This window comes from Phocoena phocoena, chromosome 7 (genome assembly GCF_963924675.1).
Source record: "Phocoena phocoena chromosome 7, mPhoPho1.1, whole genome shotgun sequence".
Taxonomy (NCBI): domain Eukaryota; kingdom Metazoa; phylum Chordata; class Mammalia; order Artiodactyla; family Phocoenidae; genus Phocoena; species Phocoena phocoena.
The window spans coordinates 83,678,794-83,689,918 of record NC_089225.1 but is presented as its reverse complement, the minus strand read 5'-3'; positions in this window follow the sequence as shown (position 1 = coordinate 83,689,918).

Below are 11,125 nucleotides of genomic sequence, written 5' to 3'. Positions count from 1 at the left end.
AGGTAGGACCCTGTGATACCAGGCAATGGCTGGTCTAAAGAATTACCATGACATAAAAAGAAAATGGGACTTGCCTATGAAGGAGGGGGTTCAGATGAGCAAAGAGCAGGGCTTTGGCCAACATGGTGCTCTTGGATTCTAGGTCTGCATAGGAAACGTGTAACCTATTGTCTGAATTAAATGATTTTTTCCAAAGATGCTTTTAATGTGCCAGCTGTTCCTGTGTATACTGATGAGCGGTTTCTCAGGCTGCAGTGTCCTCTGAATCAAGGAGGTTCTCCCGTAAAAGGCTTCAGGGGTCATTGGATGTTGGCACCAGGAACACCTTCCAGCCCCGAGTTAGTGGCTGCCCTAATTTCTCGCGAGGCACACTGCCCTGTGGAGGAATGGCACGTTACCAGCTCCCTGGCATCTGAATGGGATCAGACATAAATCTCACCAGCAAGAGGAGATGAAAGTGAAAATAAAGTGTGAGGAATCAAAAGGAAGTTGCAGAATGCGTGGCAGATGTTGTTAGATTTGTCTAGCAAAGCCCAGGTGCCAAGCACATGATGGATGACATTAACGAGAGAGGTTAATAGCCCTGGATGGCGCTGCTTGGGCTTTTAAAAAGTAAGCACAGAGCAAATGTTAAGGCTGCAGCAGGAATGGCCAAATGAAGCAGGTGGGACTTTCAAAGCAAATAGCATGTTACCTGCTTACGTAACATCAATGGTTGAGGCAAGTGGAAGGCAAAAGAGTTAGTGGTCGCCTTGACGGCTGGGGAGAGAAGGGTCCTTTGCTAGCTGACTCCCTTGAAGGTGGTAGGTTTTGAGTGAGAAGCAGGTTACTATGAATTCTGCTGCAGGCAACGACATGCCTAGTTTACATAGTGATTATTTTGGCCTTACTTTATGCTGTGAGCAAGGGCTGTACCCAGGTTCATTACATGCCCACTGAAGAGGATTTATGTGGGTTTCATGTACTTGGACTTTAATTATTCACATGACTATCAATAAAAAACAAGAGCAGAACAGTGTTGAATGTGAACAGGTTGACAGGGGCAAACAGCTGATTATAGAGACTAAATTTCAATGAGTGGGGGAGAACACTGCCTTTTCCTTCACATCAGGTATGAGAAAAAATTCGTAAGCAGAATTTACACTTTTCCTCCCTTTTTCACAAACATCCAAACTGCCAACCTGTTAATAAACTCCCTGATGACAGACAAATGTCTCTGGGAATGGTGTGCCAAATAGCAATCGTTACTGGCCAAAGCTCAATAGGATGAAATGAACTGAGGCTGCCACTCTATTCCATGCAATACGGTCGCTGATCAATATAGTGAGTGACTGGACATCCCTCTGTGACGAGGAGAATGCTGAAACAGGGATCTCGCAATGAGTTATGGTGCATATTAATCACTGTCTAAGCGTTTCATCAATGTAATTTCCTTCCAACAACCTGCTATGGTAGCTAACTATCTGGGGAGGGGGACCCTCCCATTTTCCCCTGCAAGTATTAAATCGAAAGTTAAAACTGCATGACTCAAGAAATCAGTTTCACGCCCCTCACACTTGATTTGGTGTGAGTTTCACCATGTTGAGTTATAACTCTGCACAGCATGTAGAGTGGGGTAAAAAATGCTCTCTACACCAGGGAGAAGGGAAAACATGGGAATGAGCTAAACAACAGAAATTCATCTGGAATGTGGCTTTTCCCCAGAAGTAGTATTTGTTTTAGCTCTTGTTCTCCTTCTCACACCTAAGAAATTGCCAAGGGACCAGCAGAAAGAGAAAAAAAATGTTTTTTTCAAGAGTCAGGCCCAAGAAAAAGTTGAATTAATCTAAGGATAAAAATGGAAATACTCTAGCGTTCCCTTTTGAGATTCAGTGGTTTGCTGCAAAGGCACGTTCTGACTGTGGGACAGGTGGGTGACACTGGGGTCACTGCTGCCTTTTTCAGGATGTGGTTGTGAATGTTCTCTCCCCATGACTGCTTGCATATTGAATTCAGTGGGTTATGTAGCCCAGTTACTGTCGAATAAATGCTGCCCTCTTCATCTTTTCTTTTTTTTTTTTTTTTGTGGTACGCGGACCTCTCACTGCTGTGGCCTCTCCCGTTGCAGAGCACAGGTTCCGGATGCGCAGGCTCAGCGGCCATGGCTCACGGGCCCAGCCACTACGCAGCATGTGGGATCTTCCCGGACCGGGGCACGAACCCGTGTCCCCTGCATCGGCAGGCAGACTCTTAACCACTGCGCCACCAGGGAAGCCCCTCTCTTCATCTTTTATTCCACTTTTTTAGGGAGCAGAGTTTTCCTGAGTCTGAAGATTTAATGGCTATTCTCATTATGGTTCTCTAGGTATTAGCCAGCTCCTTCCATCACAAACCCTTTTCCCCCTTCTTTTCTTTGCCTGGTAATTTGGGGAGAAAATAAATTTTCTATTAGCAAGGGGAAAGCTTGAAAAGAACTGAGACTGGATTTTTCTGGAGTAGAATCCCAGTGAAGTTCTTCTAGTAAATCAATACTGATACCTTGGAAACAACCAGCTCCAGGACTCCGGGAACTTGTCTCACCAGGTGAGGTAGTTTTGAAAAAAGAATATGACAGGGAAGGTGGTGGCAGGAACACGCAGCCACAGGGTTGGGAGAGAGGCTGCCCTTCTGTGTTAAACCCAGGTCCCCTGGGAAGAGGCCCTGAAGTAGTGATGTGGTTTCTTTCTTTCCTTTTCTTTTTCTTTTGGAATTTTATTTAAAAAATTATTTTTATTGAAATGTAGTTGACTTCCAATGCTGTGTCAATCTCTGCTGTACAGCAAAGTGACTCAGCTCTACACATATAGGCATTCTTTTCTTATATTCTTTTCCACTATGGTTTAAAACAGGATATTCAATATAGTTCCCTGTGCTATCCAGTAGGACCTTATTCTTTATCCATGAAGTGGTTTCTTCATCAACGCTTCCCCAGTTAGCCAACACTCACAAAATTAAGGAGACATTGCAAGAGGAGAGAAGGCTGAGCCTCCAAGGCTTGTCTGCAGTCTCCTGACAGCCTCTTAGCCAAGCAAATGACACCAGCATGTTGTAACGTGAGCTATATTCCAGAATCTGCATTAGGGTCTCTCGGGCGATTTTCCCTCTCTGCCTTTCCAGTCACGTGATCCACCCCAACTCGTGTGAAAATCACCTGGGAATGGTTGGAACAGGATGATATCCCGTTCACCTGGATCTAACGGAGCCAAGTGGTTGATTGGGAGCTTAGATGTTTGCCCAGGTTTGAAATTCTAGTTGGAAGCCCTTGTGTTTGTCAGACTATCAGGATATCTTCCAAGGCCAGACTTCAAAGTGAAATTCTCTAAACTTTCGTCTTGACAGTGGGCCAGAGGTATGGCAAGAACAGCCAGCTGTACCTTGAGCGTTTAGAATTTCTTCTGTCAGACGACTCGGTTCTTACAGAAATGTGAGAGAGAGAGAAATAGAGATGTTTAGACAAAAATACCTTTCCATAATGATGTTTTGCACTTGTATGACATTATTTCCACTGTTAAAAGCATTTTTATTTCTTAATTGTTACGCCTAGTAACCTCATGATATAAGCAATGCGGTTATTTTGGGCTCCAATTTACAGGTGAGAACACAGAGTCTGAGGTAATCACTCTATCTTCTTAAGCACAAATAACTTAAAAAGATGAAACTGTAAATGAGGAGAGGTTTTTTTTGCCCCCTCTTTTTTTAATACTACTTCAACATACATTTTTTTACTAAATTGACATACGAGGATCAGTAGAGAATATGTCTCTATTTAAGTATCTTATTTAGAAAAAAAAAATTCTGAAAATGCCTTCTTAGTTTTTCAAACCAAAAGATCCTCTGAAAAAGATTATTTGGTCATCTCTCTTCCATCCCCCAAGTGTTAGTCTGGACCTTTAAATCATTCAAGACAGCTAAGAAAATCTCCTATTTTAAAATACCCCAAGAGAAAGAGATTCCTCAACCCTTGTGGGTAACTCTTCCTGATGTTCAACATTTCTCAAAGTCAGGAAATTCTTTCTTGTGTCCTAAATCCCTAATGCTGTAGCTTGAACCCGCTTCCTCCCGGTTGATCTTTAGTGGAGATGCTGAACAGCTGGCCGTGTTCCTCGGCACGAGAGATTGTTCCAGAGAGAAACAGGAGGCTGTTAAATGCCCCCTCAGCCTTGTCTTCCACAGGTTCAATAATCCCTACTCCTTTCACTATTTCTCATAGGTCTCATTTTCCAGCCCTTTAATTGTCTTTCTGCCTTCTCCCATATAACAACGTTTCTGGTGAGACTTTGGGCTGGGCGAGAGGTAAGCCTTTGTTCTTGGGGTGGAGGTTCTGAGGAGGGGAAGAAACCACCAAACCTTGTTAGGACTGGCCAGACCCGTTCTCCACCACCACGAATACTGATTGTGTCCCTGGCCCTGGCACTCAGAAATCCAACATTCTCAAGGAACTGAATGGATAATTAGTCAATTAAACGCCAAAATACCCTCTGAATCACAACAGGATATTTGGCAAAAGCTTTCTTGAATATCTCTGCTTGTTCCCACTTCTTTGGGCTAAGAAAGTCTCTGAAACTGTCTCAAAAGCTGTCTGCAAATGACACACTGAAGAATGTTTCTGGGGTAGAAGGGTCCAGAATACCATTACTTATTTAACATTTCACAATTTTTACATCCTTACTATAATACAAAATGGACTCACTAAGGTCCAGGCTTTATATAGCTCCATGATTTTACTCCTGCATTTTATATTTAGCCATTGACTTAGCAGGTAATTATAAAATCCACGTGGTGAATAGGACCAAGACGTCAAGCAGCTTTCTATAAAAGAATAAAAACCATGGGATAACTTTGAACTTGAGACCATTTCATGTTCTTGCTGAATTCCTTGAGAAATAGCTACAGGTGTTCCTTGAACGAGGTCAGAGTGTCATATGAAGGATGTGGCAATGGGAATAAATCCTTCTAGGGGTAGTTCCTAAGCGTTCTGTACATCTGTTGTCCATTCTAGGGTTGGCTGGGTAGGTAGCAGGTCTAGTGATCTTAAACTAGGTGATTGTTTAACAACCACTTAATAACTAGAGTTGAGGATCCAGGTGGCACCTGCCAATAAACTAAAGCCTGAAGACCATTGGCATTATGTTTGGGGAAAGATAAGTGAAGAAAAGTAAGTAATTGCACTGCAGAAAGTCAAAGATTATGCCTCAGCGTGATCCCAGCTGGCCTTGTTAGTTGCTGGTAATTTTCACCAAAATACTGCCCCCAGCACCACTTTGAATTTATTTTTTTTAGCCAAATATGGTCACTGAAATCCTTTTGTAAAGAGGAAATAACACCTGCCATATAGAAGTTTTAATTTTGTAATGTAAGGTAATTGATAAGAAAGACAAAATGGAGGTTAAAAAAATATCTAGTCATAAGACCTATTTACATGGTCACCCAAGTGACCTGTCACTTCTCTAGGCAGGAAACAATTACCTTCTCTGTTTATCTTCATCATTAGGAGTAAATGACCCTCTTAAAACAGTGTCTTCTTTTCTCCACTGGCTCTTTCGTTCCCCCCAAGGGGGTTTAATAGAAGTAAAGCCCTGGGGTTGCTATTAACAACCTGACATCTTTTTCCCCCACCCTTGTCCATGACCAACTGTGGGCAACCAGACTGTGAGAACTGGGCCTCGCCAAATTTTCCAGACTTCAGGTTCTTTATACTTGCTGCCAGGACCCTGGCTATACCATGTACTAAACAGAAAGCAAGGCAATTTACAACCCAGAGCTGAAAATTGTCCTACATACAGACATGGCCCCCTGCCACAGAGAATGAGATTAAGGGCAGAAAGCTTGCATAGACATAAGAGCACAGTCAGACAAGGGGATCATCTGGGTCTGCTGCCCCATGGACCACTGCAAAGGTTTCCAGCTCTGGCTAAGCATCGGATAACCTGGGAATTTACAAAAATTACCCATGGCCCGACCACACCCCTCAGAAATGGTTATTGAGTGTCCCAGCAGTCAAGTTTGAGAACCACTAATGGGACGGTCATTGTCAAGGAGATTGCACAGGCAGCTCCAGAATTTGGGGGTTGGAGGTAAGGAAAGCCTTTAAGTATTGGGTGATCTCAGGAAATAACCAGATTTTATAAATCTTTAAGTAGATAAGCCAGGGGGGAAATGTCTCCATCATGTTGTTATTCCCAGCGCCCAAGGTATTGTTTAGTGTGTGGTAGACAGTTTGCCTCTTAGTGAGCGTTATGAAGCCAGCTGGGGTCTAGCTGCCCACATTTGAGTCATGGTTCAACCACTAAACTACCATGGTGACTTGGCCAAGTTACATAACTTTTTTCCAAGCCTCACTGTTCTCCTCTATTGAAGGATCTAATAACAATCCCATAGAGTTCACCCCATTGAGTTGTGAAAACAAATCAACGCACTCCAGGTAAAGTTCTTAACACACTGCCCAGTGCAAGGCAAGGGCTTAATAACTATTTGGTATTATGATTAAAATGTCTGAACAAATGATCACACATCTGCTCAGGCCATGGCTTCGTTCCCCTGAGGCCCCTGATACTGCCTCGTAAGGTATGGACGGGGGTGACCCACCTTCTGAGTATCAACAGCCTTCCAATCCTCAGGTTGTTCCTCGTTTGGGAGAGGCGTTCCTACCTCAGATGGCTTCATGGGCCCTGAACCACTTCTGCTTACCGCCCTTGCTCATGGTTCTATCATTTAAGGCCGTTTCTGGCTTTTATCTGAATTTTCCCGAATAAAAATGCTACATTGTAGAGAAAGAGCACATAGATTGACCTGCTCTAAACCTCACACAACCTTGGCATTATGCTGGTGGTCAGACTGCCTTTGAAATCCTGACATATGGGTCCACATCTTTAGGTTTTCCTCACTTCCTGTAGCCTTGAGTTTATTCCAATTCCACCATAATAATTTAGATAAATACCTGCTGGATATTCCTGGACTGCTGGTAAGCAGTTATTAGGATTAAGAAAGGGTGGTACCAAGCTGCCTGAAGTGGCGCGGGGTGGCACTAAGTTAGTGGATTGGGGGAAAGTTGGTATTAAGCCAGATATTCCTCCAGAAATTACCTTTCGATGATGCATATCTCTCCCTACTTCTTGAGAGGAACTCAATATGGTCTTTCCCATCTAATGACAAGACACAGCTAAGAACATATTGGGTCTTTATTTCTTCTTTTCTTTCATACATCTGTGAGCAAAGCAAGAACAATATCCTTGGAGTTCAGGGTTCATGGGGTGCTGGAGTTTAGGATAAAAACTCTCCTTCGAACTTTTTTCTCTAGGCACTTCCAGGGGAAAATCATTTCTTCTTGGTATAAATGAAAAACTTGTTTAGGTTTGACCTGCTTAATTCTCCTTGAGTGAAACTGCATGTGAACGAAGATGCTTTGAAAGCAGGTCCAGGCTACATCAGGAAACCACAGCTCATTAAAGGAAAAGAAGTCCCTCACAAGGTTCCCTCCCTCCACTCTTTTTTAAAGATCCTATTTTACAGGTAATAAGAAAGTGACTTTTCAAGATAACTTCACCCCCCCACACACACCTTGGGTGGAAAGGGAACAGAAGATTAAACCTTTTAAATAGCATAAAAATTTTCAAGCCAGTGTCTTCAACACAATTTTTTTCTCTTTCCCTCTCTGGTGTAATAGTGCTTCTGAAATTCATTTTAATAGGGTGAAGAAAGGGGTGGGGAAAAAAAGGAAATTCCTCTCTGTTATTGCTGGAACACCGTTAGGAGTTCACTTGCTTCCCTTCTATTTACATATAACTTGCACTTAGTGACATCCCTCTTTCTCTCTTTATTTAACCTCATTGCACTGCCAGGAATTTCCAATCTTATTGTGAAAGAATTTTCTGAGCCCTCCACGCTCAATGTCCTTCCCTTCATACCTGTTCATTAGCTTCCCTATCCTAGGAATTTACATTGAATTCCCCATGAAAAAGTAAAGAATACTTTTTTGTTATATTCTACTGGAATTAAGAACAAAGGCACACATATATTCTTTAAAGTCTCTGATCTTAAGACTATTCTTCTTAACAGAACTTATGGAAAGAGCATGGAATTTGGACTTAGATAAATGTTCAACCTATGTTGTGACCTTGTACAAATAGCCTCATCTTTCTAAACCTCAGTTTTCCCATCTGTAAAATGGAGATAATAACAATACTGATGTATTAGTCGGGGTTCCGAGGTCCTTCTAGCTTCCTGCCCTGCCATATCCTCTGATGGTTGGCTGTGAGACGGCTGCTACTCCTCCCTTGACCTGCTTCTATGCAGAAAGAAGGAACAAATGTGGGTAATAGGCAAAAGGCATATGCCAGCCAAATCTGTCCTTTTTTGTCAGGAGAGCAATAGCTCCCCCAAGAGCCCTACTGGGTAGACTTGCAGTTAATGCTCACTGGCCAGGGTTATGTGATGTGGTCTCTCACAGCTGCAAGGAAGCCTGGGGTCCAAGTTTGCTTAGTTGACACGTTGTCAGCCTGAACAAGAGCGGGCTGCTCTTAGTTTGGGTAGAAAAAAGGGGGAAATAGATGCTAGAGGCCATGGCACTGTGCCCGTGCATCTCCTTCACAGCGCCATTGTGAAGATTAAAGGGGATGTTTCTGTAGAACGTCCAGTGCACCTAAAGTCCGGTCACACTGTGACTGTGATGGGGCCTCATCCCTCATGTGGACGTGGGAGCGTCGTTCAGGAGGAGAATCAAGCACGCCCTGAGGTGTTCCACAGGGACCGATGCTTCCATCAGCATTCTTGACTCCTATCCTGCTGACGGTGGTGAAGCCCCTCTCCCTGGTAGCGCTCCCATGGGCGCAGGAATGGTAGGTCTGCTAAGCCCTTGGTGGCTGTTGGAGCACTGCATCATCCTCCAGGCCCACTGACGTCTGAATATAATAACATGTTGACAAAATGCCTTGTCAGGCTCCATAGCAGTTCTCTGCCACGCTGTCTCATTACAATCCTGCTTCATAATTAAAGTTGAAAGAACGCAAGCCTGCTGGACCTCTACTTACTTAGCATGCGTTGTGGCTGCCACCAAGGGAACGTCACGGGGCCCCATGTGTTGGCAGGAGCCTGGGGCCTTTGCTCGGTGTGGCGATGCAACCTCCTCCCCGTTTCTCACCAAGCAAATGTATGTGCATGGGGCGCTGTGTTTGTGCTCTCGCTGGTGAGGTGTAGGATAGAAAGTCCTTGGGATAGGAGCGGGAGAGATTAAAGAGGCTCCTGAGAAAAGAATAACCCAGGGAAGAGACTAAACTAGGATCTCGTATATTGGTGAAAATGCAGTGCTTCAAAGATTCCCATGCTGTTACTCGGGGATGGAGTTGTTTGGAATATCTAATAGCTTACATTTCTGAAGTACCCAGGGAGCTGGGAAAAATAGACACGGAGACAGATTTGGCGGGACACGGCGGGGGGGAGTCTTCATTTCTAGCATGAATTGTACTCCACTGAGGCATAAATGAACTTTCTAGGATTAGAACCTGTGAATCAAGCATGAAGCTGCCAGTCCCATTGCTAAAGTTGGCCGGCTGCTGCCTGCCCCCAGGAAGAAGGAGGAAACTCAAGTCTCCTGCATCCAGCTACAGCTTTCCGTCCTGCCAAGACCCCAAGAGAGTCAGAACAGAATTAGTCTTCTCAAATGACGACCCAAACCCCACTCCAAGCCATGTCCTTTGCAGGTCAGGTTCTGCTACATCTTGTACAGGAGGAGGGGAGGACATTTGTGACAGTTTATGTTTTTGAGAAAACTTGCCCTGTAAAATCTTTTATACCTTCTGGAAAAGTGTCTGGATAAAAGCCAGTTATTCAGGTGCTAGAAAGGCAGTGTGGGCAGGAGGGAGCAGTGAACTCGAGGCAGGGAACATGTCAGACACGGTTTATGTGACACATGTACTGCTCTAGACTATTTTGTTTCGAGTGACAGAAACTCTATTCTAACTGTCTTAAAAAGAAAAGAAAAATCTGTTGCCTTGTCACTGGAAACGCCAAAGGTAGATCCAAATGCTTTAGGCAGCAGCTGGATCCATGGACTCAAATGGATTTATTTTGCTCTCCATCTCTGGGTCCTGCTAGCCCCTGCCTGGCCTCATCCTCAGCTGAGCTGTCTCCACAAGACAACTGCAAGTAATCTGAATTTATGTTTTCCTGGTTTAGCAACTCCAAGGAAAGAAGGTATATTAGTTAGCTATTTGCTTTATTTTAAAATGCTACGTAAGAGCCACAAATCTCAATAGCACACACTAAGAAGCATTTATTTCTTATCAGTTTGAAGGCTGGCTGTGAGGGGACTTTGCTTCAGGCTAAGACAGCCAGAGCAACTCTGTCCCATGGGTGTCTCTTCTCCAGCCAAGGATGAAGAGGCAAAAGCTGCTCCAAGGAAGCTCTTCTCAAGACAAAAAAGGAGGTACAAATGGGCAAGTTTACTAATATCCCCTTGACCAAAAAGCCATTTGACCAAGTCCAAAGGGAAGGGGCAAGGAAATACATTCTGCATTTTTATTGGAGGAACTGCAAAGTTACACAGCAAAGAGAGTGGGTGTAAGGAGAGGTGAAGAATTAGGAGTAATAAATTCAGTCAACCACAGAAGACCTCTCTTTTCCAGGGTTCAGGGTCAGTCCCAGGGTACCAGCAAATGGGCTTTGTTTGAAGGACATGGCCATCCCTGAACCAACCTCTGGGATGGAAATGGTGAGCTCCGGACCAGCCAGAGTAATCCGGCGATCCAGTGCGTCCTCCAGAGGTGGTGTTAGGGCAACAAGGCATCATAACTGATACCTCCCAGGGACCTCATGGAGCACAAAAGGAATTCTCCAGTGGAAGAAGAAGGGACATAAAAAACATGCATAGCAGGTAAAAGCCACAGTGGCCATTATCCACTATAGGAAAAAAGGGGTCTAAACAATCACATGCAAGAGAATGTTCACTCTTCAACTGCCTGGAACTATCTCCGAGATGAGTGAGGGGATCGAGCAGGCAGGGGAGGCACAGGCTTCCGCTTTCTTGTCGTGAATTTGACCAGCACTATGTTCAGGATCTCCACATGTACATGTATTTACATTTATGCACACATGCAAACACATGCACGTGCCT